Here is a 23,282-nt window from a genome sequence, read left to right on the forward strand (position 1 = left end):
ACCTCACATATTACATCACTCATGACATGTGTATCCCGGGGCTGTGGGGGCCCGCGCAAGCCCCCTGATCTTTATTTCTAATTGCCCCTGTGACCTGGCCCACCTGAGAGCCTAAAGTAAACAAACAGCGGGCTTTGCGGATCCACCAAAAATGTAAAAAAAAATTCTGAACAGGCCTACGGGGTCAGGGTGTTTATTCCCTGTCTCCTTTTCCTTTTTTTACCTTTTTGCTTGTGACTCGGTTCAAACCAGGAATTGTTGCCAGTCAATCAGATCTCAGGCACGAGATCAGGAGGGTTCATGTATCATCCGCCGCCATTGTTGTATGTCTGAGAAATCTTCAAATTTCCAAGGAACTACTGAACAGATTTACACCATTTAACAAAAAGAGTGGTCTCTGGACCAAGAGCTACCTTTGCTAAATTTGGTGTATTTCCGTTCAGCAGTCCAGGCTGTAGCTGCATCAATAGTTTCCAATGGAAATTTACATGGAAAAAAAATGTTTTTCTCAGCCCCTGCTTGATGGATCACTCCAAAATGTTCAAGACTGCAGCTGATGTGACCTCCCCATTAGTTTTAAAATTTTTGTGTAGCTTTGTCTAACGGCTCCAAAGTTATTGGCAAATCAAAAAAAGATTTTCCTATGGAAACTAGGTCCTAATTATAACTAGCCGCTGGTGACTGCCATATATATATATATATATATATATATATATATATATATATTCACTGAAAAAAACAAAGGTTTCAGGGGCGTTATAGTTAGGAATTGGCATTTAAAAAACCTTAGAAATTCACAGAAAAAACCATAGGTTTCAGGGGCGTTATAGTTAGCTGGACATTTCCCTCGTACAAAACCCTAGAAATTCCCCCGTTATAGTTAGTTCAGCTAACTATAACTCGCGCCCCCGCAATGCACTGCTGATGATGTCACATATTACATCACTCATGACATGGTCAGTGACATCACTGATGACATCTGAAATGACATCACTGATGACATCACTGATGACGTCATCCATGTGATAAATTAGTGCATCTTCTCACACCCTTTGATATACTCAATCAAAATTTCAGACGTCCATTCTCAAAACCATAGATACTCCATATCCAATAATTACATACCCACTCATTGACTCTTAGATCTACACACACATCCACTCACTCACCTGTACAGTCACTCATACTTACAGTCACTCAGTACAGGACTATCATATACATTTATACACCTACATAGACAATCACACACCACCAATCATCCATAGAGGTACTCTCACACCTAGTCAGTCATGCAAATAATTAATCACACTCCCATTTACTCACCTATGCAGTTATACGCACACAAGTTCACTTACTCATAAAAATAGTACCACATTCTTACGCTCTTATACAATCACTGATACAAGCACACACTCATCCATACAGCCACTCTCACAATCACACACTCTCACATATACCCACTTATATACTGTTACACACATATATACTGCCTTTCACATATGTAGTTACTCACATGTGTGCCACTGAGATATACATTCAATTACTAACACACACATACATACACTCACCCAACCATACAGTCCATCACAGATGCACTCTTAAAACCATGCACCCATAGAACCACCCACTCACACATGTATGCACAGAGTCACACACACCTCACCCACACAAACACTCAGGCACCCATACAGATACTCAGACAACCAATCAATAACCCATAGAGGCACTCATATAGCTATTCACAAAACCATGCAGCCGGTTACAGACAGACAGACATTCACACAGTTTAGTCACTAGTTTGCAGTAAGATACATTTAATGACTCACTTATAGAGTCAGTCACGCACCTACTAAATCATCCATTCACACACTTATACACCCACTCATTCTTCCATAGGTTTTTCCCTATATATATATTAAACATATTTAAAATTTACAGAAACACACACTCACTGGATTACGTCATCAGTGATGTCATCAGTGATGTCATTTCAGATGTCATCAGTAATGTCATCAGTGATGTCACTGACCATGTCATGAGTGATGTAATATGTGACGTCATCAGCAGTGCATTGCGGGGGAGCGAGTTATAGTTAGCTGAACTAACTATAACGGGGGAATTTCTAGGGTTTTGTACGAGGGAAATGTCCAGCTAACTATAACGCCCCTGAAACCCATGGTTTTTTCAGTGAATTTCAAAGGTTTTTTAAATGCCAATTCCTAACTATAACGTGCATGAAACCTATGGATTTTCAGTGAATTTCAAAGGTTTTTTAAATGCTAATTCCTATCTATAACTTATCTCTAAAGATATCATGTTTAATTTCAATTTCAGTGTGTCAATTTCATTAATTATGTTTTTTTGAAATTCTTTTTTAACACTATTTCTTTAAACTATTTTTTTCATTTAAATCTTTTCAAAATTAAAAAATAATATTTGTTTTTATTGGGTTTTTCAAACATATTTTTTTGCATTTCAAAAAATATTTTTTTAACTATATGTTCAAAACTTTATTTTATATTTTTTTTCCATGTTTTTTGGATCCGCGCACCCTATGCGCACCGGTCTCGATCCCTACGCGATAGCATCCGCGCATGGTATGCGTTGGGTACGTGTTTAGTGCGCAATCGCAATGCGACCGGTACGCGACTCCCAGCCTATACGCGACACATTCGATGTATGGAACGCGACGTTTACCCGCTTCCACGATGTGTCATATGCGTGTATGACACGGTAGGTGCGCGGATCCCGCGAAATATTTAACATTTTAAAAAACATATTATATGTATTTCATGTGAATATTAATTGAAGACAAACTCTAAACTAGTCTTAAAAGTAATATATTTTTACATCTAATCCTATATTTCTTTTTTTTTTTTTTTTTTGGGAAAAAAGAACCTTTATTTTGTTTGTATATCTCAATAAATAGCCAAAATTGAGCCCATAATCCGGCCTCCTAGATTTTGTTTCCAACCCTCCCTCGGACAATCATTTATTATGAATTGTTGTTCTAGACTGAGATTCTAACTGATTGACTTATATAAAGAAAATGGAGCTCATTATCTTTCTAAATCTTAAATCAATTTTTGATGTATTTTCTGTTTTATACTTGACAGGCAAGGGCATTTGAATGTATTTTTTATTTTTTATTTTTATTTATTTTTTTTTAAACCGTTTATTGCATTTAAAAAATTTTTTTTTACAAGTATGGGCCTACAACCATCCGGCCGGCCGCTAGAGTGGCAGAAGCATATGACATACATACAGTAAGAGTCTCTTGGCGGTGCAGGTTGGTAAATCAGGAGATATCAATAGCGCAGGCCACATAACTCCAAGCCCACAATACGGTTTCCTTTTATCAAAACAGAACAACACAAAAAACCACACCCGCAAGGCAACCCGTCATCCAAAGTGACGGCACGTGCTCCTTAAGTGGGGGATCCCAACCAGCAGCCAAACTCTGAAGAGGGGGATGGGAATAGATCAGGGACTGGGGAACCACATGCCCACGGCTGAGGGAGGGGGTCGGTCAGGGGGACGGAGCTGGTGAGGCAGCCGGTAGCAGTGGCGGCTCGCAAATACCCCCGCGATAGGCGTTCCAGGGGCCCCAGATTTTCACCCACGCCCCAGGCTTACCCCTCGCAACATACACCACCTTTTCACGAAACATACACCAATCCATATGTTCTTTCCAGGCCAACACCGCCGGGGGCCTCCGGGATCCCCACAATTGAGCAATGTCACGCTTAACTATCATGTATCCCAGAGTCACCCACCGCTTCTGCGGGACCGAATAGTCATTTGGTTCCCACACATTCAGCAAGCATCTCCTCGCTTCAGGCAACAGCGCGACACGCGTAACCACACGCAGGACCTCATGCACACCACGCCAGAATCGCTCCACCTTTGGGCACTCCCACAGAATATGCATGAAAGTCGCCAAAGCACCACAGCCACGCTTACACAATCCGTCACCAGCAAAGCCCATACGTATAAGCCTTGGCCCCGTCACGTAAACCCGGTGGAGGATCTTAAGCTGGACGAAGCGAAGGCGAGCCGGGATGGCCACCTCCTTCGGAGAGGCCACCGCGGAGATCCAGTCCTCGTCGTCCAGTTCCAACCCGTCGGCAACCCAGGCCTCGCGGAGACTAGTCAGCAGGCACGATCTGTCGTTGATCAGTTTTTTATATATAAGGGAGATCGTGCTGTCTGGGACATGGCCATCCAGCACTCGGTCCTCCAGGGGGGAAGACTCCGGAATGGACGCGACATCCGGGAAGACGGAGCCCAGCGCGTGGCGGACCTGCAAGTACCGAAAGTACTCACTGCCCTGCAGCTGAAACTCCGTCTGCAGCGTCTCAAAAGTTTTGAATCCCCCCCTCGTCCAGAGATCTCCCACTGTGCTGATTCCGATCGTGTCCCACTTCTCGAAGCCCTTCGATGTCCACAGGGAGCCCAACCTCTCAGACGCATATAGCGGTGACGCCCGGGTCAATCGGTCCTTCCACCCCATAGCTGCATTAGCCGCATGCCAAACACGCACCATGACACGCGTCGGTCCCGTCAGACGGGAGTCGGGCGCGCCAGAGTAGAGCGCACGATTGTAATCGCCACCGGGCAGGAGCATCTTATCCATTTCAAATGCCGGGTTCAAGGCGGGCCCGTAAAGGCCATGATTAATCGCAGCTAGCTGGGAGGCCCAGTAATACCGTTTAATGTCCGGGAGGGCAACCCCCCCATCGTACCACGGGAGCGTCAATTTAGCCAGAGCAATACGCGGCCTCCCGTCCCAGAACAGGCGCCGCTGCAGGCTCTCCACCTCACGGAAATAGCGCGCCGGAACCAAGTCCATAGTGTTCTGGAGCGCGTACAGAAAGCGTGGCAAGGACATCATCTTAAACAAGGCCGCTCGGCCAAGCGGCGAAAGCGGAAGACGCCGCCAACGCGCAACGTCCTCCTTCAAGCGCTGGAGGGGGGGTAGCAAGTTCCGCTCGTAGCGGGCCTCCGGGTCTAGAGTAATATATATACCCAGGTACCGGAACCCCTGGGAGGCAATCTGGATCGGGCAGTCCCGTGGTAGGGCCGGAGCCTCCCCGGAAAGCACATATACGCAGGATTTCGCCCAGTTGATGACAAGGCCTGAGTTGCGACCGAAGGAGCGCAAAACATCAACCAGGACAATCAGCGATTTACGCGGGGAGGCGAGATACAAAAGGATATCATCGGCATAGAGGGACACGCGGTCCTCATGCTCGGGGGTCCAGTGGAGACCACGGATAGAGGGGTGCCACCGCAGCCACTCCGCCAAGGGCTCCAAGGCCAGTGCAAACAGGAGCGGCGACAAGGGGCAACCCTGACGCGTGCCCCGCCCCAGCGCGAATGGGGCCGAGACTCGCCCATTCACCACCACCTGCGCCAATGGGCCCGAATACAACAATTTGACCCAGCTAATGAATCCCGGTCCAAATCCAAATTTCGCCAGCATCGCCCAGATGTATGGCCATTCAAGCGTGTCAAACGCCATGGTGGCGTCTAAGGACGCCAAGATGGCCGGCTCCCGCACAAACGGGACACGCGCGAGCACCCCGTGCAAGCGTCGCAGATTAAGAGCCGTGTTGCGATGGGGTATAAAGCCTGATTGGTCTTGATGGACCAAATCGCCCACCACGCCGACCAGCCGGTTGGCCAACACCTTGGCGAGGATTTTGGGCTCCGCGTTCAAGAGCGAGATAGGCCTATAGGATGTGACCCGCTCACGGGGTCTCCCCTCCTTGTGGATCACCACGATTGTGGCCAGACGCTGGTCCGGCGGGAGGGAACCCTGCGAGTGGGCCGCCAGGAACATCGCGCGCAGGTGGGGCGCCAGTACATCCGGTCGCAGCTTGTAAAGCTCGATGGGGATACCATTGGGGCCCATGGCCTTGCCGGATGCGACCGAGCGAATAGCCAGGGCAATTTCGTCCGAGGTGGGAGGAGCGTCCAGCAAATCCCTGTCCTCCACCGTAAGGGAGGGCAGCGCGATGTCCCGAAGCAGGGCATGGGAATCTTCCTCCGAGCAGGGAGAAACCGGGGAGTACACCTCGCGGAAGTAATCTGCGAAGCGGGAGACAATGGCTTCCGGCTCGGTGACACGCACACCATCCATCCCCTCGATCAAAGGAACCACACGACTCGCTCTCTCCCTCTTGTCCAACCACGCAATCAATTTACCAGCCTTATCACCCACATCATACAATCGCCCCTGTTGCTCTCTACTGAGGCCCCTGGCCGCCTCCGTGACGAGGGCCCTATAGGCCGCCTGCTTGAGGTGTAGAACATGCAACTTGGCATCCGTTACCCCGCTCCCCAGGTCACCCTCTAGTTCCGCAATTTCGGCCTCCACCCGGGTTACTTCCTCCCGCTCGCGCCTCCGGGCATGGGAGATAAAGGAGAGGGCCTCCCCTCTGAGAACTACCTTAAAAGCCTCCCACAGGGAGGTGGCCGAAGGGACAGACCCCACATTCTCATCAAAATATCGCTGTAAGGATTTGATCAAGTCGGCACGAATGGTGGGGTCGCGCAAGTACCAAGCATTGATTGGAGCCACCCTGCCCTCCCCCCTCGGGAAGACATCGAAATGTAACAGTAATGGGGAGTGATCTGAAATGCCCCGCGCCAGATGGCACACCTCTCCCACCCTCCCAGCATGGGCCGCCGGGACAAGGATGTAATCAAGCCGCGAGAGGCTACCATGGGCACCCGAGTGGAAGGTGTATTGCAGCTGCGCGGGATGCTTTAGTCGCCAGCAATCCACCAGGCCCAATGTATCTAAAAGGCCGGACAGCCACGCCTGTGCCCGGGGGAGGTCCCTAGGGGGATGACGATCCATAGACCCAGAAGCTACCGCATTGAAGTCCCCCCCAACCACCAGCAGGCCACCCGGAAGGTCCAGGAGGAGGCGCCCCAGGTCCGCAAATGAAGTAGATTGTAACCCAGGCGGGACGTACACTGATATAAAAACAAACACTCTACCCTCCAGTCTACCCACCAGGACAGTGTAGCGTCCCCTCTCATCATGGCGCACCTCATCAATCTCCAACGGGAGCGAGTTCTTGATCATGATACCCACCCCCCGCGAGCCCGAGGTGAAGCCCGAGTGGGCCACCAAACGATAGCCCCGCCGATTCATGGCATGAAAGAAGTTACCTATAAGGTGTGTCTCCTGCAGGAAGACAACATCTGGTGAAATACGTTTCAGGTACTGCAGGACCACACCACGCTTAATCCTGTCCCCCAGGCCGTTAACATTCCATGACAACACAGTCAAATCCCTACCCCCCATCATACGTATAAGCAATCAGTCGTCCCCCACAGAGCATCTCGAGAGCAACAATACGGTAAAGGGTTTGCCTTGCGGTGCAAACAAACAACACACCCCCCCCACCCCCCCATCCCAACAGAACTCCCCCCTCCCTGCACCCCTGCATGAGCCCAGACAGCCCCCCCAAAGTGCAGTGTGCCTGTCGCCCCATAGATGAAAACCTAACTAGTCCCCCAGAGGAGGAGGGAAGCCCCCAACAGACCCCGTACGACCTCCATAGGAGGGGAACATACACGATCAGTAAATGGTAAAGGAATGTTGTCCAGAGCAAGGCCTATTATTCACCCCTCAGTTCTGATCCGGCGGGCCCTCCCCGCCAACCGCACCCCCCCCACCCCCTCGGCCCCGATCTCCAGGCAGAGTGTCCAACCAGTCCCCAGCCGCCTCGGGTCGGTCAAAAAAGTGCGTGCGACCATCCATCTCCACCCTTAGCTTAGCTGGAAAAAGCATTGAGTACCTAAGGTTCAGGTTCCGTAGGCGACGTTTAACTCCGAGAAAACTCAGTCTCTGCTTTTGAACCGCCGGAGTAAAGTCTGGGTAGAAATGCACATCCATGTTATCAAGCTTGACCGGTCCCTGTTGCCTGGAGGTCTGCAGGATAGCGTCTCTGTCCCGAAAGTTAAAAATCCGGGCAATGAGAGGCCGCGGCGGGGCACCGGCCTTAGGTCTGCCCCCAGGGACCCGGTGAGCACGTTCCACCGCAAAAAGCTTACTCAGCCCCCGGGGCTGGAGATGGGTAAGGATCAATTCTTCCACAAAAAGATCTGCCGCCTCCGCCTCTCGTCCCTCCGGCACCCCCACAATGCGAACGTTATTCCTCCGGGCCCGGCCCTCGGAATCCTCCAGTCGCCGGTCCATCAGGGCGCTCGCCTGGCCAAGCCGGCGCACCTCCTTTTGGAGGGCCACCACATCCGTCGTGAGGCTCGTTGTGGTGTGGGCCAGGGAATCGACCCGGTCGTTTGTTTTGGACAAGTCAGCCCTCACAAGGCTCACATCCACAAGGACCGAGTCTATCTTTTGCGCTAGGGTGTCAAAGCGCTGGTCCACCGAGGCCTTCATCTCTGCGATGGCGCCCATGACGTCCCGGAGGGTCAGATCCACCGGCTGAGCAGACGCCTCCGTCGGGCCCGCCGGGGATGTGCGCGATGCCTCCGGAGATCCCTTCTGGAGGGTGTAGCGGTCCATACTGTTGGATTGATGCGCTGGGCCACGGCGGGTCGTCTTCACCTTCGCCCGGTCGCCATCTTGTTTGGTGGACATGCCTGCTCTCCCACCGTCGTGCCAATCTCCTCGAAAGGGCCGATGAACCAGTTCACGGGTTCCGGGGGGGGAGGGCGACCACTGGAGCGAGGACGACCCACAGCCGGCGGGTCAGCCGGGCACCTGGACAAGGCCACACCACCGCACCCCGCTCCGCAACCCTACCTCGCTTGAGGGCAAGGAGGGCGCAAAAGCGAAAGTGAAAGCGCGGGGTACGCGAGTCGCCCAGCCCTGCCCGCCGCTGTTGTTCACTTTGTCCCCGGATCGCCCCACTACTCCAATCCGGGGGGCCGGCGCGGAGAAGGCCGCAACCTTCGATCGGTGCTCCCACCGGTGTCCGGGGTCCGATTCGAAAACGAAAAACGGGTGGCGCCTCAGCTCGGGTTCACCGACACAGTCCCCTCAACAAGGACAGGATATAGCCAGGATTAATTCAGGAGGTCGCGGAGGTCCTCGGGAGCCTCGCACCTACGCGGCCATCTTGGTTGCGCGCTAGGCTCCTCCTCCCCTATATTTCTTTTTAATTCAATTTCGTGGATGCGCGCTGGGTGCTTGCTGTGTAAGCGAAGGGTGCGCGGATCCCATGTGACCTGCAAAAAAAGAGATTTAATTGGTTCATTACACTTCCTGTTCTAACTATTGAAAGACCCCACCCATTTCAATCATTCTTCTTTCACCTTCTTTGGAGGAGCATCTCTTTGCAGAGAAGAAGATTTTTTGGACTAAGTTTACACTTAGCTCTAACTTTTTTCTTCTAAAAATGGCTTCAGGGCAGCAGGCATCACCTGCATCTCCTCATACATCTGAGGATGAATTTTTGGAGGAGCCACCACGCACACCACGTTTTTCTTCAGTGGTGTGGAAATTTTTTATTTTTCCCGAGGGGCAAACGAAGACCAATGCCACCTTGGTCACGTGCAAGATTTGTAAAAAAGTGCTGTCTCGAAGGGATCCGACAAAGAAATACTCATGCGGGACAGCCAGCATGATGAAGCACCTACGGATCCTTCATCCTGTCAATCTTGCACGAGAAGAATGCTGACGGATGAGAGACACTCCTGCTCCTGCGCCTTCCACCTCATCGCAGCCGAGTACTTCAAGAGTGCATACGTCATCCCAAAACTTGGACATCCGTCCTCAATTTCAATTTTTAAAAGTGCTCTGCACTAAGTGCAATGCGACTTTGTGCTACGGGGAGCAGTCGATCGATCTGATCTGCCGCCGGCAAGAAAGTCACCATTGCTACTTTTTTTTTTTCCCTGAAGTTCATTGTTTTGTTTCTCCTGTTTTGTTTTTTGTTTTTTTTTCCAGAAAAACCAAAAAAATCACAAAATCGTTGGAAAAACCCCCAAAAAATATAAATGAAGAAAGAAGAAAAAAAAAAGTTCTTCTAAGAACTAACTCTCCTGGTTTAAAAAAAGAGCTACATTTCTTTGTTAGTGTGTGAAAGTTTAGATGAATGTATGTGTAGTACGTAATTGACTGAATGAATGCATTAGTAGCGTATGGTGAATGTATAAGTGCAGAACTATGAGGAAGTGCTGCAGCATCACACAGTAACCTCTTTAACTGCAGTGTGCTGTAGTACTTCCAAAGCACAGGGATGCAACATATGTACATAAATATGTTGCATATCTATGCTTCTCTCTGCACGGCTGCTTAAACTGCAGCCATGTGGTGACACAGGCACCCTTGCACCACAGTGCAAGGATATCTGTGTCATGTGCTGTGTGTTTTTCTGCACGAAGACACACCTTCCTGCACAAAAACAATGAGAAAATGCATTTTTCTCCTTCAATGTATGCTGAACATTTTAGCATGCATTGAAGATATAAAAATGTGGAGAAATGAAAACAAGTCTCCTTGTTGAGCTTTCCTACACCAATTTTAGAATGGTGCAGCATTCACACACATAGCGAGTTTCATGATTCCTGATGAATCTAGAGATGTGTCTTGTTCTATGAGTATTCAGTGCAATCATGCACAACAACACTTATAGAACACCCTTTCAACGCAAAGTGGTGTGTATGATGAGGTTGTATTTACATGGAGTAGAAAAAGTACACAGAGTGCCTTTTCCTCTCTTTGTAAATATGAAAGAATGTCTTGCGCAATAACTATGTTACAAAAAGTGACATATTTCCGGTTTTAAAATTCCTTGCCAATGATAGAAGGTAAGCACAGAGTTTTGTCTGCAAAGATGTTCAAAGAAGAATGATTGAAATGATTGCGGTCCTTCAATAGGTACAATGGGAAATATTATGAACCCCTCAAATCTATTTTTTTGCAGGTCACATGATATCTGATTATGGTAAGATTTCAAAACTACATAGGTATAAACAGAGTGTTTTTAGAAATGTGTTTCAACTTTGTAGCTTCTTGCAGACCTCCTCAGTCTACATATTGAGACTTAGTTAAACTTACCTTCACAGTAATAGGAATAACACATGGTATACATTTTTGTCAGATTTTCATTGCAATCTAAATTGATATAAATATCTTATTTTAAAATTTGGACCTGTGAAAGAAAAAAAAATAATTATAACATGTAATAATACATTTTTTCGACACAGCATAATTTCCACAAATTAATTTGTTTGCCTTTTTTGCTGTTCTCAGAATATATTGAATTTCACTTAAAATAGTGATTCCAATCGTACTCATCACTTAACAGCGGGCAAAAAAATAGCAATCAAAAAGATTGTTAAAAAAACAACAACATGCTATTCTCAGTAAAATACCAGAAAATACAAATCACACATGTATGAAATGCTTACGGCTTACAAAATGTTATAACTTATAAAAACTGTAAATATTGCCGCTTTAAAATATTCACTGAATCAATGACCACCAAACAGTCCATAATTCAAAAATATACCTTTCCTTGAGGCCAAATGGTATTTTTGCACTCCTTCTTTATGTAAATTGTCCAATGGTAGTTCTATTAAATTATAATAATAAATTCCTCAGAGAATGAATTTTCTTCCTAAAACTTTAACTTTAAAAATATTAGGTAGGAATTTTGTAATTCCCTAGGCAAACGTTGTTTAAAACTAACTGGGAATCATTACAAAGTGTTCAGCCTTTGTCACATTTTAGATAAGCAGTGTAATGTCCAGATGTGGTGGAAGGACCATCATGGAAAATTATAGCAATTGCTACAAAAGTCCTTCCTGATATTGATAGTTGTGCTGCTACAAATTGCTTTATTAAAGTATCCAATTTTCTTCCGTCAGCTGTACAACGTTGCATCATTAAAATTATGCATTTTCCATATTTTGTTAAGAATAATGTGGATAACATTTCTGATTTACATTGGCTACACTCCATGTTTTGATTTGCACCTTTAACTAATTTATTGAAAGACACTGATTTACAGTCTGGTAATGTTAAATACAGAAATCTCTCAGTGTCTACATTGGTGCTACATGTATACATGCAATTTTCACAATGATGTTCCCATTTGTAAGAAAGGCCAAAAATATTTTCTATCTCTACACCTTCATTTTCAAAAATGGTAAGCATATACATTTAAATTCCTGAGTATCTTGTTGGATATTTTGTGAAAATTGTGTAGAACCAGAACACACATCCAAAAGACTACGAACATCTGAAACAGATTGTATTTTACTTGTATCTGTTGTCAACTTTTCATAAACAGAATGCAACAGAGAACAAAATCTTTTTTGCCGATTCTGCATAATTTGTTCTCGCAAACCTTCCAGATAAAAAACAACATTGACCACTACATTAGCATAGCAGTTGACACCTGAACTATTTTCAAACTGATAACCAACAATCTCCTCAACAGTGTCCAATTTCTTTTTACCTGCAATCACAACATTATCTTGTTCTTTTCCCTTCTTGACACCTTCAGAACAGATATTCTCTAACCTTATTTTTCAACCAACCACACGCTTTTCAAATACAGGATTTTGACCTAAATTTGGAGCATAAACCCTTCTTAACCTATTATACTCTTTTACACAGTTTGCATCTGCAGTAACCTTTGTCTCATCAAAATCAATCAAAAACAAACCAGATAATGTTCTGACTCGCGACAAAGCAACATATGCCATACCATCTTTAAATACAGTAGATCCAATGTTCACAAATGCACTGTCTACACTTAATCCTTGAGATTTATGAATAGTGACTGCGTATGCCAGAGAAAATGGAAATTGTTTCCTACGGACATACAAATCTTTAACAAGCAAAAAACGAACTGAACAACGACCAATTTCTTTAACTTATTCAATCTGATCAAATTTAATTTTTAAAAATTCAATTCCTTATTTTTTCGGATAATTCACAACATCCACCACTTTACCCATTGCACCATTAACTAAACCTTTCTCTACATCCAAATTACGCCTTACCCAACAGTTTACACACGCATATAGTGTCTTTTCTAAACCAGCAGTTTTAGATATTTTTTTTCTAAACAATCCAGTTTTGATCTCAACTTTCCCGTCTAAATACTAGTGATTCCTTCATGCTGTATTTTATCGATGGCTTCCATTTTTACAATTTCTTCATTTTCCAGTTTCAATAGTTCTTCGTTGAATATGGAACACTTGCACAGTGTTGGCATTAAGCAAATCACTGATTTATTTTTAGCAATTTGCACGTACACTTTTGCAGGAACTGCATTTTCATTTGGAAAGACATTGCAAAGTAATCGATTCTCCAAAGCTTGTTTGCCTTGTTTTGAAAGAATTCCAATTCTTATATGTTGAAGAATACTTCCATATTCAGCATCATTTGCCTGTCGCATATTTGTTGTCAGTTCTTTGTATTCAAAATGAGTCCAAATGTTCACATTACCAACACTGCCAAGAGACTGTCTGGTATCTTCATGGGCTAGTGTTTCAAATACCGGTTGTCCTTTTACCGGAGTCAGTTGCAGTAGATCTCCAAAAACTATGACGTGTTTTCCTCCAAATAACACGTCATACTCTGTTTTATGAATTTGCTGCATTCTTAAATTCACAAAGGCAAGCATCAAGTTTGAGACCATGCTCACCTCATCAATAATGAGAAGTTTCATTTTCTTAAGGACTCTTGAAACTTCACAACAAGCTTCTCCAGATAGCTTGTGGTATTCCAATTTGTTCTCATGGTCTACTGGCAGCATTAGTAAACGATGTAAAGTAATTCCTTTAATGTTATATGCTGCCAACCCAGTTGGAGCAGTGACAACAAAAGACAAATGCGAATCAGTTGTTTTCTGCAGATAACTTGTAATTACTTTAATAATTATGAAACTTTTTCCTGTTCCAGCTTGACCACTCACATACATACGGATAGATGGAAATTATGTACATGAGCACCCTCTCTTTTCATGAAGTAATCCATGGTCAATCTGCTCTTTCACTTGCTGATATATTGGTTTCTGTTCATCATTTATTTATTCTTCCAAGTTTCCTAACTGTATTGCATCTTCTTGAGCTTGATACATTGCTGTTTCCACCTCATTCATTGCAATCGCTGCTTCATTTTCAACAATTGGTTGTCCTAGTGGATCTTAACTCAGTGCAGCAGAACTTTGACTGTCTTGAGAACTGTCTCTAGCAATCTCAGCTGCAATTGTAGCTTCTTGATCAATTTCATCATTCAACATTTTGACATAATGTGCGAAAGCACTGCATAGTATGCTATCTTTAGAAGCATTAACTGAATCTTCATAGCTGGGAAAATCTCCAAGTAATTCCAGTTCTGAACGCCATGGTTTGAACATTTGCAAAAGGGCTAAATAGTAAAATTCCCTTTTGTCAGCAGTGTCGCAACTCAGTTTCCTGTGATTAATTAAATTTCCTTTCCTTTGTTTCACCAGACATGCTTCGGAACCAATCACTGCATATTTTCCATCGTTGATGTTCTCTGTAGTTTTCCATTTAAAAGTGTAGTTTTGCAGCACTTCATAGAGACACATGTTCTCAAGATGATGACTTCTATTTGGGTAGTATGTGTCCAACATATTCATTTTCAAAATATCTGTACTTTCTGGTTCATTTTCTGCTAAATATTCAATTTCTTGAGCAGATTTCATTACCCGATTTCACATTCCTGCAAGACCTAGACTCACCCAAATGATTCTTCTCCTTTTGGAATATAGACTTGCAGGTGATAACCAATCTGAACATTCATATGCTCCAATTTCACGATGCGATAACATCTTCAAACTGAAATTGTATAATTTCTTACTTAGAGTCTTCTCGTGAGAAATCTCTTCCCACATTTCTTTCAATTCAGTCTTTTCTGATTTAGTAAGATAAGACGTTACATATCGAGCAACACCAATGGAATTGTCCACAACATACTGAATATCCATGTTAGCGTTCCACATGGATAAAATAACTGGATTGTAGTCATTTATGTATTTCGATTCTTCGCTTCTTAAGTGGTAGGTGTTTTTCGGAGACTTTCTTGTGATGGTATGTCGCATAGCTGACATAAAACTGTTCACTCTTCCTTTGGATAATACAGGACGTGGAAATCCAAAATGACGTTTGGTATAGAACTTATCCTTTGACTTTTACTTTCGTCGACAGTATTTTCCACACCTGTGGCTTTGAAATCGTAAGACTTGTTGTTTTAAGTTTTTATCTTCTCTGCTATTGGGATGAGCACATGTAGCATAATCTTCAAAGAAAGACAAAACAGTTTCATCTGAATCTGTTCCAAATTTGGGGGCGTCCTTGATCCATAACAACATATGTATATGAGGAACACCTCTTGCTTGATACTCCTTTCTCCAAAAGAAATCCACAACTTCTCCAAGAGGAGGATTATTTTTATTGCAGATGAAAGACATCATAGCTTCAAATCTATGATTGAAATATCTGCATACATTGACAGGATCCAAAGAGCACAATTCTCCAGGTGTCTTGTATTCAATATTTTTTATATTGGTATTTGCCTCTCAAAGAAATTCAAGTAAATCATCCCAAGCATACTCAGCACAGCTTAGTGTAACAAACCATGTAGGAGTTCCCAAGTTCCGTAGCATACATTTCAGTTCTCCATGTCGACGGTACCAATATTCATTAGTCCCACGCTGACATGCCATCAGATTAATCAACTGAGATTCTAAATGATCATCTCTCTGATGCATTTTATCCATAAAATCCTTTGCAGTTACATTTTGAAGATGCATTCCAGTTTTTAAAATGTGATTTACTGCATATGAAAGTCCAGACAAGTCACTTTCAAACAGAAGATGAAACATATAAGGGATACATTGTCGAAATCTTGGATCTTCTGCATATAATCTTGTTGTCCGATATTCAGATGCAGGAATCTGCACAGGACGTTCATCATATCGTCCACCTTTTCCTGTTGGAAACAACTGCGGGAAACAACGAGCTTCCAAGCTCTCTTCCCATACACTCATGGGACTTCCTGTTGTTTTTTTCATTTGAAACAACTCAATTGTATTCCCCATCACCTCTTTGGAATGAAGTGGATGTACACTGTAATGTTCATAGATCTCTTCACATCTGGACATGTCCACTTTTTCTATTTGTCCACTTATTGTTTCAGTATCTTCTGCTAAATCTATTTCTTCTTCTCCAACAAACACATTTCTATTGTACTCATTATTTTTTAACAGATACAATGATGCCTTTTGCACTTTTCTAACATCCACTAACTCTTGCCAAATTTTCTTATTCTTAGTAGGAACACCATTAACTAGAATGACTAGTGGCTCATTTTCTGCATGGTCTACACCAATAGTTTCAATCTTTTTCCTTAAATCTAACGGTAAATACACAACTCTTCCTTTCAACCCTCTTTGCAACTCTGATGGAGGTAATTTACCTGTTCTGGGCTCCATACGAACAATAGCCTGAAACGGGTGAACACATTGTATGAGAATAGACTCATACGTATTTAAATCTATCAGCTCTGGTGGAATAGCAACCAACGCTAGATTATTATGAACAGCTCTAGCAGGCATTTTAATCTCATCTAATTTGTTATAACAATATTTGCAAATACGCTGCTCAGATCCCAAATCAAAACAATCCTCTACCAACAAATAAGTTGCAAATTACATCCACTTATCATTATCTTCTATTTCACTTTTTAAATACAGATTGACACCCCTAGTCTGATTTTTAAAGTGACTTCTCCGACAACCAATACGAGAAACATTTGGTCTTTCACCTGAAATTACCTTAAACTTTGTGATTTCATCCTCAAATTTTTCTGTAATTACGGGTTGTACATTGTCTTCAACATTTTGTTCTACTAATGTGTCAGTTTCTTCACTCTCTTGCTGAGGACCAAAGTAACAAAACTCAATATCATCACAGACCTGCTTCACATCTGATACTGACCCACGCAAAAGAGCACTGTTCAACTCACTTAACTTTAGTGCTGGACTTTTTGCACAATACAACCTTCTCACTAACTTCTGAATTTGAGTATGATGTACTGCCAGCATTCTGGAATGGTGAAAAACACTTTGACAAACTTTCCTAGAAAGACAAGCCAGAGAATGACCTTGCAAACCAGTATGTTTTCTCACTCTGCAAGGGTCTAGTCCTTGCAACAGCGTAATCTTTTGTTTTACACTTTTTTTAGTATAGGCTCGTAAAAAACTACATAATTTTTCAATAGATTCCTGTCGTACACTGCAAATACTACTGCAATTCCAAGTATACACAGGGTTTTTAGCACGTCTCCCTAAAACTTCATCAGCTATCACTTCTTCTGCATTTCTTTCAACCATTTTCTCTTTCTCAATTGGACAACCGTCTCTAACCTCATAACCTCTACCACTGGTGTCAACTGCATACAATAATTTTTCGCTCTGTGAATAACTCTCTTCGTTAAAAAAAGGCTCTGAACTGGAACTGTGTTTCCATTCTCCCAAAAAAACATCACAACATTTTTTTTTATTAATAACTCTTTTCCTCCTACTTTTGGCCTTCATTACATGGATTGGTTTATCTAGTGATCGAATTCTGTTTAATACTAAAATAAACAGTTTCCTTTTATTTCAAAAGCCTTTTCCACAATGTTTTCAATATGCTTCTTCTTTTTATAAAATAAAGCTCTCTTTTTATATTTCTTCACATCTTTCAGCAAATTATGCACTACTCTTTTGTAAAATATTTTTTTGCGTAATTCCTTATACTGGTTTTGCCTTCTTTTACCATACTTTATCTCCTTTGACTGACCATTTGCTTTTTGCTTTTCCTCTTATTTTGAATTTTTTTCTTAGTTGCAGCGTTCTCAGTAGTTCCAGCATTATGTACATTCTGTTTGGTCCTACAAACATTTTTAATAAATTGCTTTGTGATCTTACCTGAAGATGTATTCCTTTTAGTCAGATTATCTTGTACATTCAATACTTGTGGTTGATGTTTCTTCAAGTAATCCTCCTGTTTCTGTTCTTTTCTTTTTCTGGCATGATTTCTCTATTTTAACGTTGAAAAACAGTATCTGTAAAAAAGAATCACAAATAAATGTATATTAATAACTTTCAAATGTATACTATTCTATTACTGTAGAAACACATTTTATATAAAAACTGACTAAGAAACTATAGCCCTGAAGCGCAAGTGTGACAATGGTTAAAACACTACATGCATAGTGCATACTACTTTGAAGCAGTTCATGCCCTAAAGCCTACCTCACTAAAAGACTACATGCTAACTGACTGAATGATTACAGTACATTAAGGAAACACACTGGGTGAGTGACAGGGTGTTTGCTAGAAGTGTATGAATACTGACTGGGGAATTGAAAGTGTGAAAGACAAGTGTGTAGGTGGTTAGAGGACTGCTTGCATAGTGGATAGGCGTTTGAAGCAGTCCATGTGCTAAGGCCTGGCTCACTGCATGAGTACTTGGGTACTGACTGAATGATTACAGTACTGCAAGGAGAGTGCATGGGTGAATTTATAAGTTTTTGGGTTTTGGCATAGTGAATGGATTAGTACATGGTACTGAATGGGTCACCAGAGAAGTGCAAGGGGAGTGACAGAGTGTTCGCTGGAGTGTATATATACTGACTTGGGAATTGAAGGTGTGAAAGACAAGTATGTAGGTGGTTAGAGGACTGCATGCATAGTGGATAGGCGTTTGAAACAGTCCATGTGCTAAGGCCTGACACAGTGCTTGAATACTTGGGCACTGACTGAATGATTAGAGTACTGCAAGGAGAGTGCCTTGGTGAATTTATAAGTGTTTGGGTTTTGGCACAGTGAATGGATTAGTACATGGTGCTGACTGAGTCACTGGAGGAGTGCAAGGGGAGTGATAAGGTGTTTGCTGGAGAGTATCTATACTGACTGGGGAATTGAAGGTGTGAAAGAGAAGTGTGTAGATGGTTAGAGAACTGCATGCATAGTGCATAGGCGTTTGAAGTAGTCCATGTGCTAAAGCCTGGCTCACTGCATGAGTACTTGGGTACTGACTGAATGATTAGAGTACTGCAAGGAGAGTGCCTGGGTGAATTTATAAGTGTTTAGAATTTGGCACAGTGAATGGATTAGTACATGGTGCTGAATGGGTCACTGGAGAAGTATAAGGAGAGTGACAGAGTGTTTGTGGGAACTGTATGAATACTGTCTGTAATATTGAAGGTGTGAAAGACAAGTATGTAGGTGGCCAGAGACCTACATGCATAGTAGATGGACGTTTAAAACAGTCCATAGAATAACACTTGGATCACTGCAAAACTACCTGAGTACTGACTGAATCATTACAGTACTACAAAAAGAGTGACTGGGTGAATCTTTTTAAGTTTTTTGGTTTTGATGCAGTGAATAGATTAGTACGTAGTGCCATATGAGTCAATGGATGTGCGCAATTGAAGTGACAGAGTGTTTATTGGAGTTTATAGATACTGACTGGGAAATTGAAGGTCTGAAAGACAATTGTGTTGGTACTTAGAGGCCTCCATGCATAGTGGAAACACGTTTGAATCAATCTATGTGCAAAGGCCTGTCTCACTCCATTAGTACTTGGGTACTGACTGAATGATTATACTATTGCAAGAAGAGTGCTGGGGTGAATTTATAAGTGTTTCAGTTTTGGCGCAGTAAATGCATTACTAAATGGTGCTGAATGGGTCACTGGAACAGTGCAAGGGGAGTGACAGAATGTTTGCTGGAAGTACATGGATACTGACTGGGGAATTGAAGCTGTTAAAGAAAAGTGTATAGTATGTTAGAAGACTGCATGCATACTGCACAGACATTTGAAGCAGTCTATGTGGTAATGCATGGTTCACAACATGAGTACTTGGAAACTGACTAAATCATTAGACTACTGCTAGGACAGTGCCTGGGTAAAACTTTTAAATTGTCAGTTCTGGCGCAGTGAAGAGAATAGTACCTGGTACTGAATCAGTCACTGGAGGAGTGCAAGATGACTGACAAGATGTTTATTAAAATATATAGATACTGACTAGTTAATTAAAGAAGTGAAAGACAAGTGTGTAGGTGACTAGAAGCCTGTATGCATACTGTATAGGGTTTAAAGCAGTCCAGGTTGAAAGGCCTGGCTCACACCATGAGTACTTAGACACTGACTGAATGATTAAAGTACTGCAAAGAGAGTGCCTGGGAGAATTTATAAGTGTTTGGGTTTTTGCGCAGTGAATGGATTAGTACATAGTGCTGAATGGGTCACTAGAGGAGTACATGGGGAGTGGCAGGGTGTTTGCTAGAAGTGTATGGATACTGACGGTGGAATTAAAGGTATGAAAGAGAACTATGTAGATGGTTAGAGAACTGCATGCATAGTAGATAAGTATTTGAATCAATGCATGTGCAAAAGCCTGCCTCACTCCATTACTACTTGAATATTAACTGAATGTTTACAGTATTGCAAGGACAGTTCCTCGGTGAATACATAAGGAATAACTACCTTTTAATTCTACCTAAACTTGAGAACAGGACATTTTTTAAGCAGTTATGCATATTAAAAGAAATGAAGTACTCAAATGCTTCTCTCAAAGTGGTTACACAAATGCACACAGACTCACAGTGTGATTCTAGACAACAACCACTATCCCTAGGAGTTTACCAAAACTCATTCACTACTGTGTAAGTGGTAAGGGAACTGCACACAATCTACATATTTCAGGACTGCACTTTTGTGTCAAAGCCTGACTCATTTAATCAAAGCATAAGCAACAACTGCCTTCTAATGCTACTAAAACTTAACAACAAGACAGGTTTTAAAACAGTTATCTGTCAGCAAATACACAATGTTACCAAATGCTTCTCTCACAGTGGTTCCCAAATGCACACAGACTCACAGTGTGATTCTAGACAAGCAACACTATCCCTACCAGTTTACCAAAACTCGTTCACTACTGTGCAAGGGGTAAGGGGACTGCACACAATCTACATATTTAAAGTACACCACATTACTGTCAAAGCACGACTCATTTTATTAATGCATAAGCAAAGACTGGCTTCTAATGCTACTAAAACTTGACAACATGACAGGTTTTAAAACAGTTATCTCTCAGCAAATACACGATGTTACCAAATGCTTCTCTCACAGTGGTTCCCAAATGCACACAGACTCACAGTGTTATTCTAGACAAGCACCACTATCCCTAGCAGCTTACCAAAACTCATTCACTACTGTGGAAGGGGTAAGGGGACTGCACACAATCTACATATTAAAGTACAGCACATTAGTGTCAAAACATGACTCATTTTATCAATGCATAAGCAAAGACTGCTTTCTAATGCTACTAAAACTTCACAACATGACAGGTTTTAAAACAGTTATCTGTCAGCAAATACATGATGTTACCAAATGCTTCTCTCACAGTGACTCACAAATGCACACAGACTCACTGTGTGATTCTAGACAAACAACACTATCCCTTGCACTATACCAAAACACATTTCTCCATCTAGAAGGAGTACTAAATTTTAGTGTAGAAACATAACTCATTTCACAAATTCATAAACAATCACTGATTTCTAATTGTACCACAATATAAAAACAGCACAGTTATCTCCCTGCAAACACATGAAAAACACAAATGCTTATCACAAAAGACCTCCTCTCAATTAAATAACTCACCTTTCGAGTAGTTTTGCAGAATAAGAAGTATATCAGTCACACACCAGATTTTCTTTTACAAAATCTCTGCACTGTGCACCTGTCAGCAAAACCAAAGAATGGCAAAGTTTCCCTCTAGTTTTCCCCACATATACATGTAAACATCAAATCATATTCCTTCCCACATAAATTCAAAACCAAATACACATTTCTATTGGTTAAACATTTCAACCCTTTCCAAATTACATAAATTTGAACCCTTCCCCCAATCTGCCTTCTGCCTATTACCATAGAAACAGGTCATGGAACACTGTACTGAGCACACAGGTCACAAGTTCAGCACACAATGTTGCTAATCAAGACAGCAAGTGTGCTTGACTTTTCAACATATCAGCTTATCATATATAATGTTCCTTACAATCAGTTTTTGTTAACCAATAAGAATCATGCGTTTAAAAAACAGAAATATGCACCCTACCTTTCAGTGTAGAAGGTTGTCAAACATCCAATGATTTCTTGTCTTTTTTCAAAACTGCATCTTAGCCACCATTTTAGAAAAATCTTACTTTCCAAACTGCCTTTTTATTTACAGAGACCATCTGAGTGCATCCAGACCTCCTTTCAAGATGCTTAGAGTGTGGATTGTGGGACACAGCTATATTTTCTGGAGCCAAAGATAGGCAGAAAACAAAGGCATTCACAAAGACCTAGGTTTGCCAAATGTAGACATTAAATGAATTGGAAAGAGAGGGTTAAAGTGGCACCAATTGATGCCATTGGTGAAATCCTTCATGCATATCCAACACCCTGACCTCATAATAGTGCACTGTGGTGGCAATGACCTAGGCACTTTGACTGGGGTAGGTCTGGAAATGCTTATGAAGGACACCTTTGCAGAACTGATTTCACTTTTCCCCAAAACTGCCTTTGTGTATTCTAACATATGCCAAAGGCAGAAATGGAACTGGTCCGATCATTTTTGTCCACAAATTGAGAAAGCTAGGAAACATGTGAATAAATCTGTTTCTGCTTTTCTCCGAGACTATAGAATGGGGTCCTTTTTCAATAACAATCTGCGCTTTCATATGCAAGAGATGTATAGGAGAGATGGAGTACACTTTACTGATGAAGGACACAGAGTCTTCCTGAACAACTTTAGACTCTGTATAGGTACTTACTTATAAGTACCAAAAACTCTCAATGAACACAACGGCTCTTTTTAGAGCCACTCAAGAACAAAACACTTAAGCTTGATGTTTATCTCCCACAAATGTCAATTCTTTTTCCATGGATCCGCGCACCCAACGCTTTGGAACCACTCACCCAACGCGAGAGAATCCGTGCACCCAACGCGTTAGGGGGACCCAGGGGGTTCTTCTGGGACCCCCTAAGCAGATCTAGAGGGTCAGAGTATTTCCACTCTGCCCCCTTTATATGTTTTACACACTTATTCCCTTTGCTTCTTCAGCCTTGCTTCTACCGAGGCACAAAATGGCCGCCAACAGTTCCTGGTTTCGAATGTAGACAGACACTCGACAGCAAATTAGCATTCAGCGCGTGATCATCAGGGTGCGTGCTCGGTTCGGGGAGGGTGCGCTTACGGTGCGGGCAGGGTG

Source organism: Triturus cristatus, chromosome 5_1, assembly GCF_964204655.1.
Source record: "Triturus cristatus chromosome 5_1, aTriCri1.1, whole genome shotgun sequence".
NCBI lineage: Eukaryota > Metazoa > Chordata > Amphibia > Caudata > Salamandridae > Triturus > Triturus cristatus.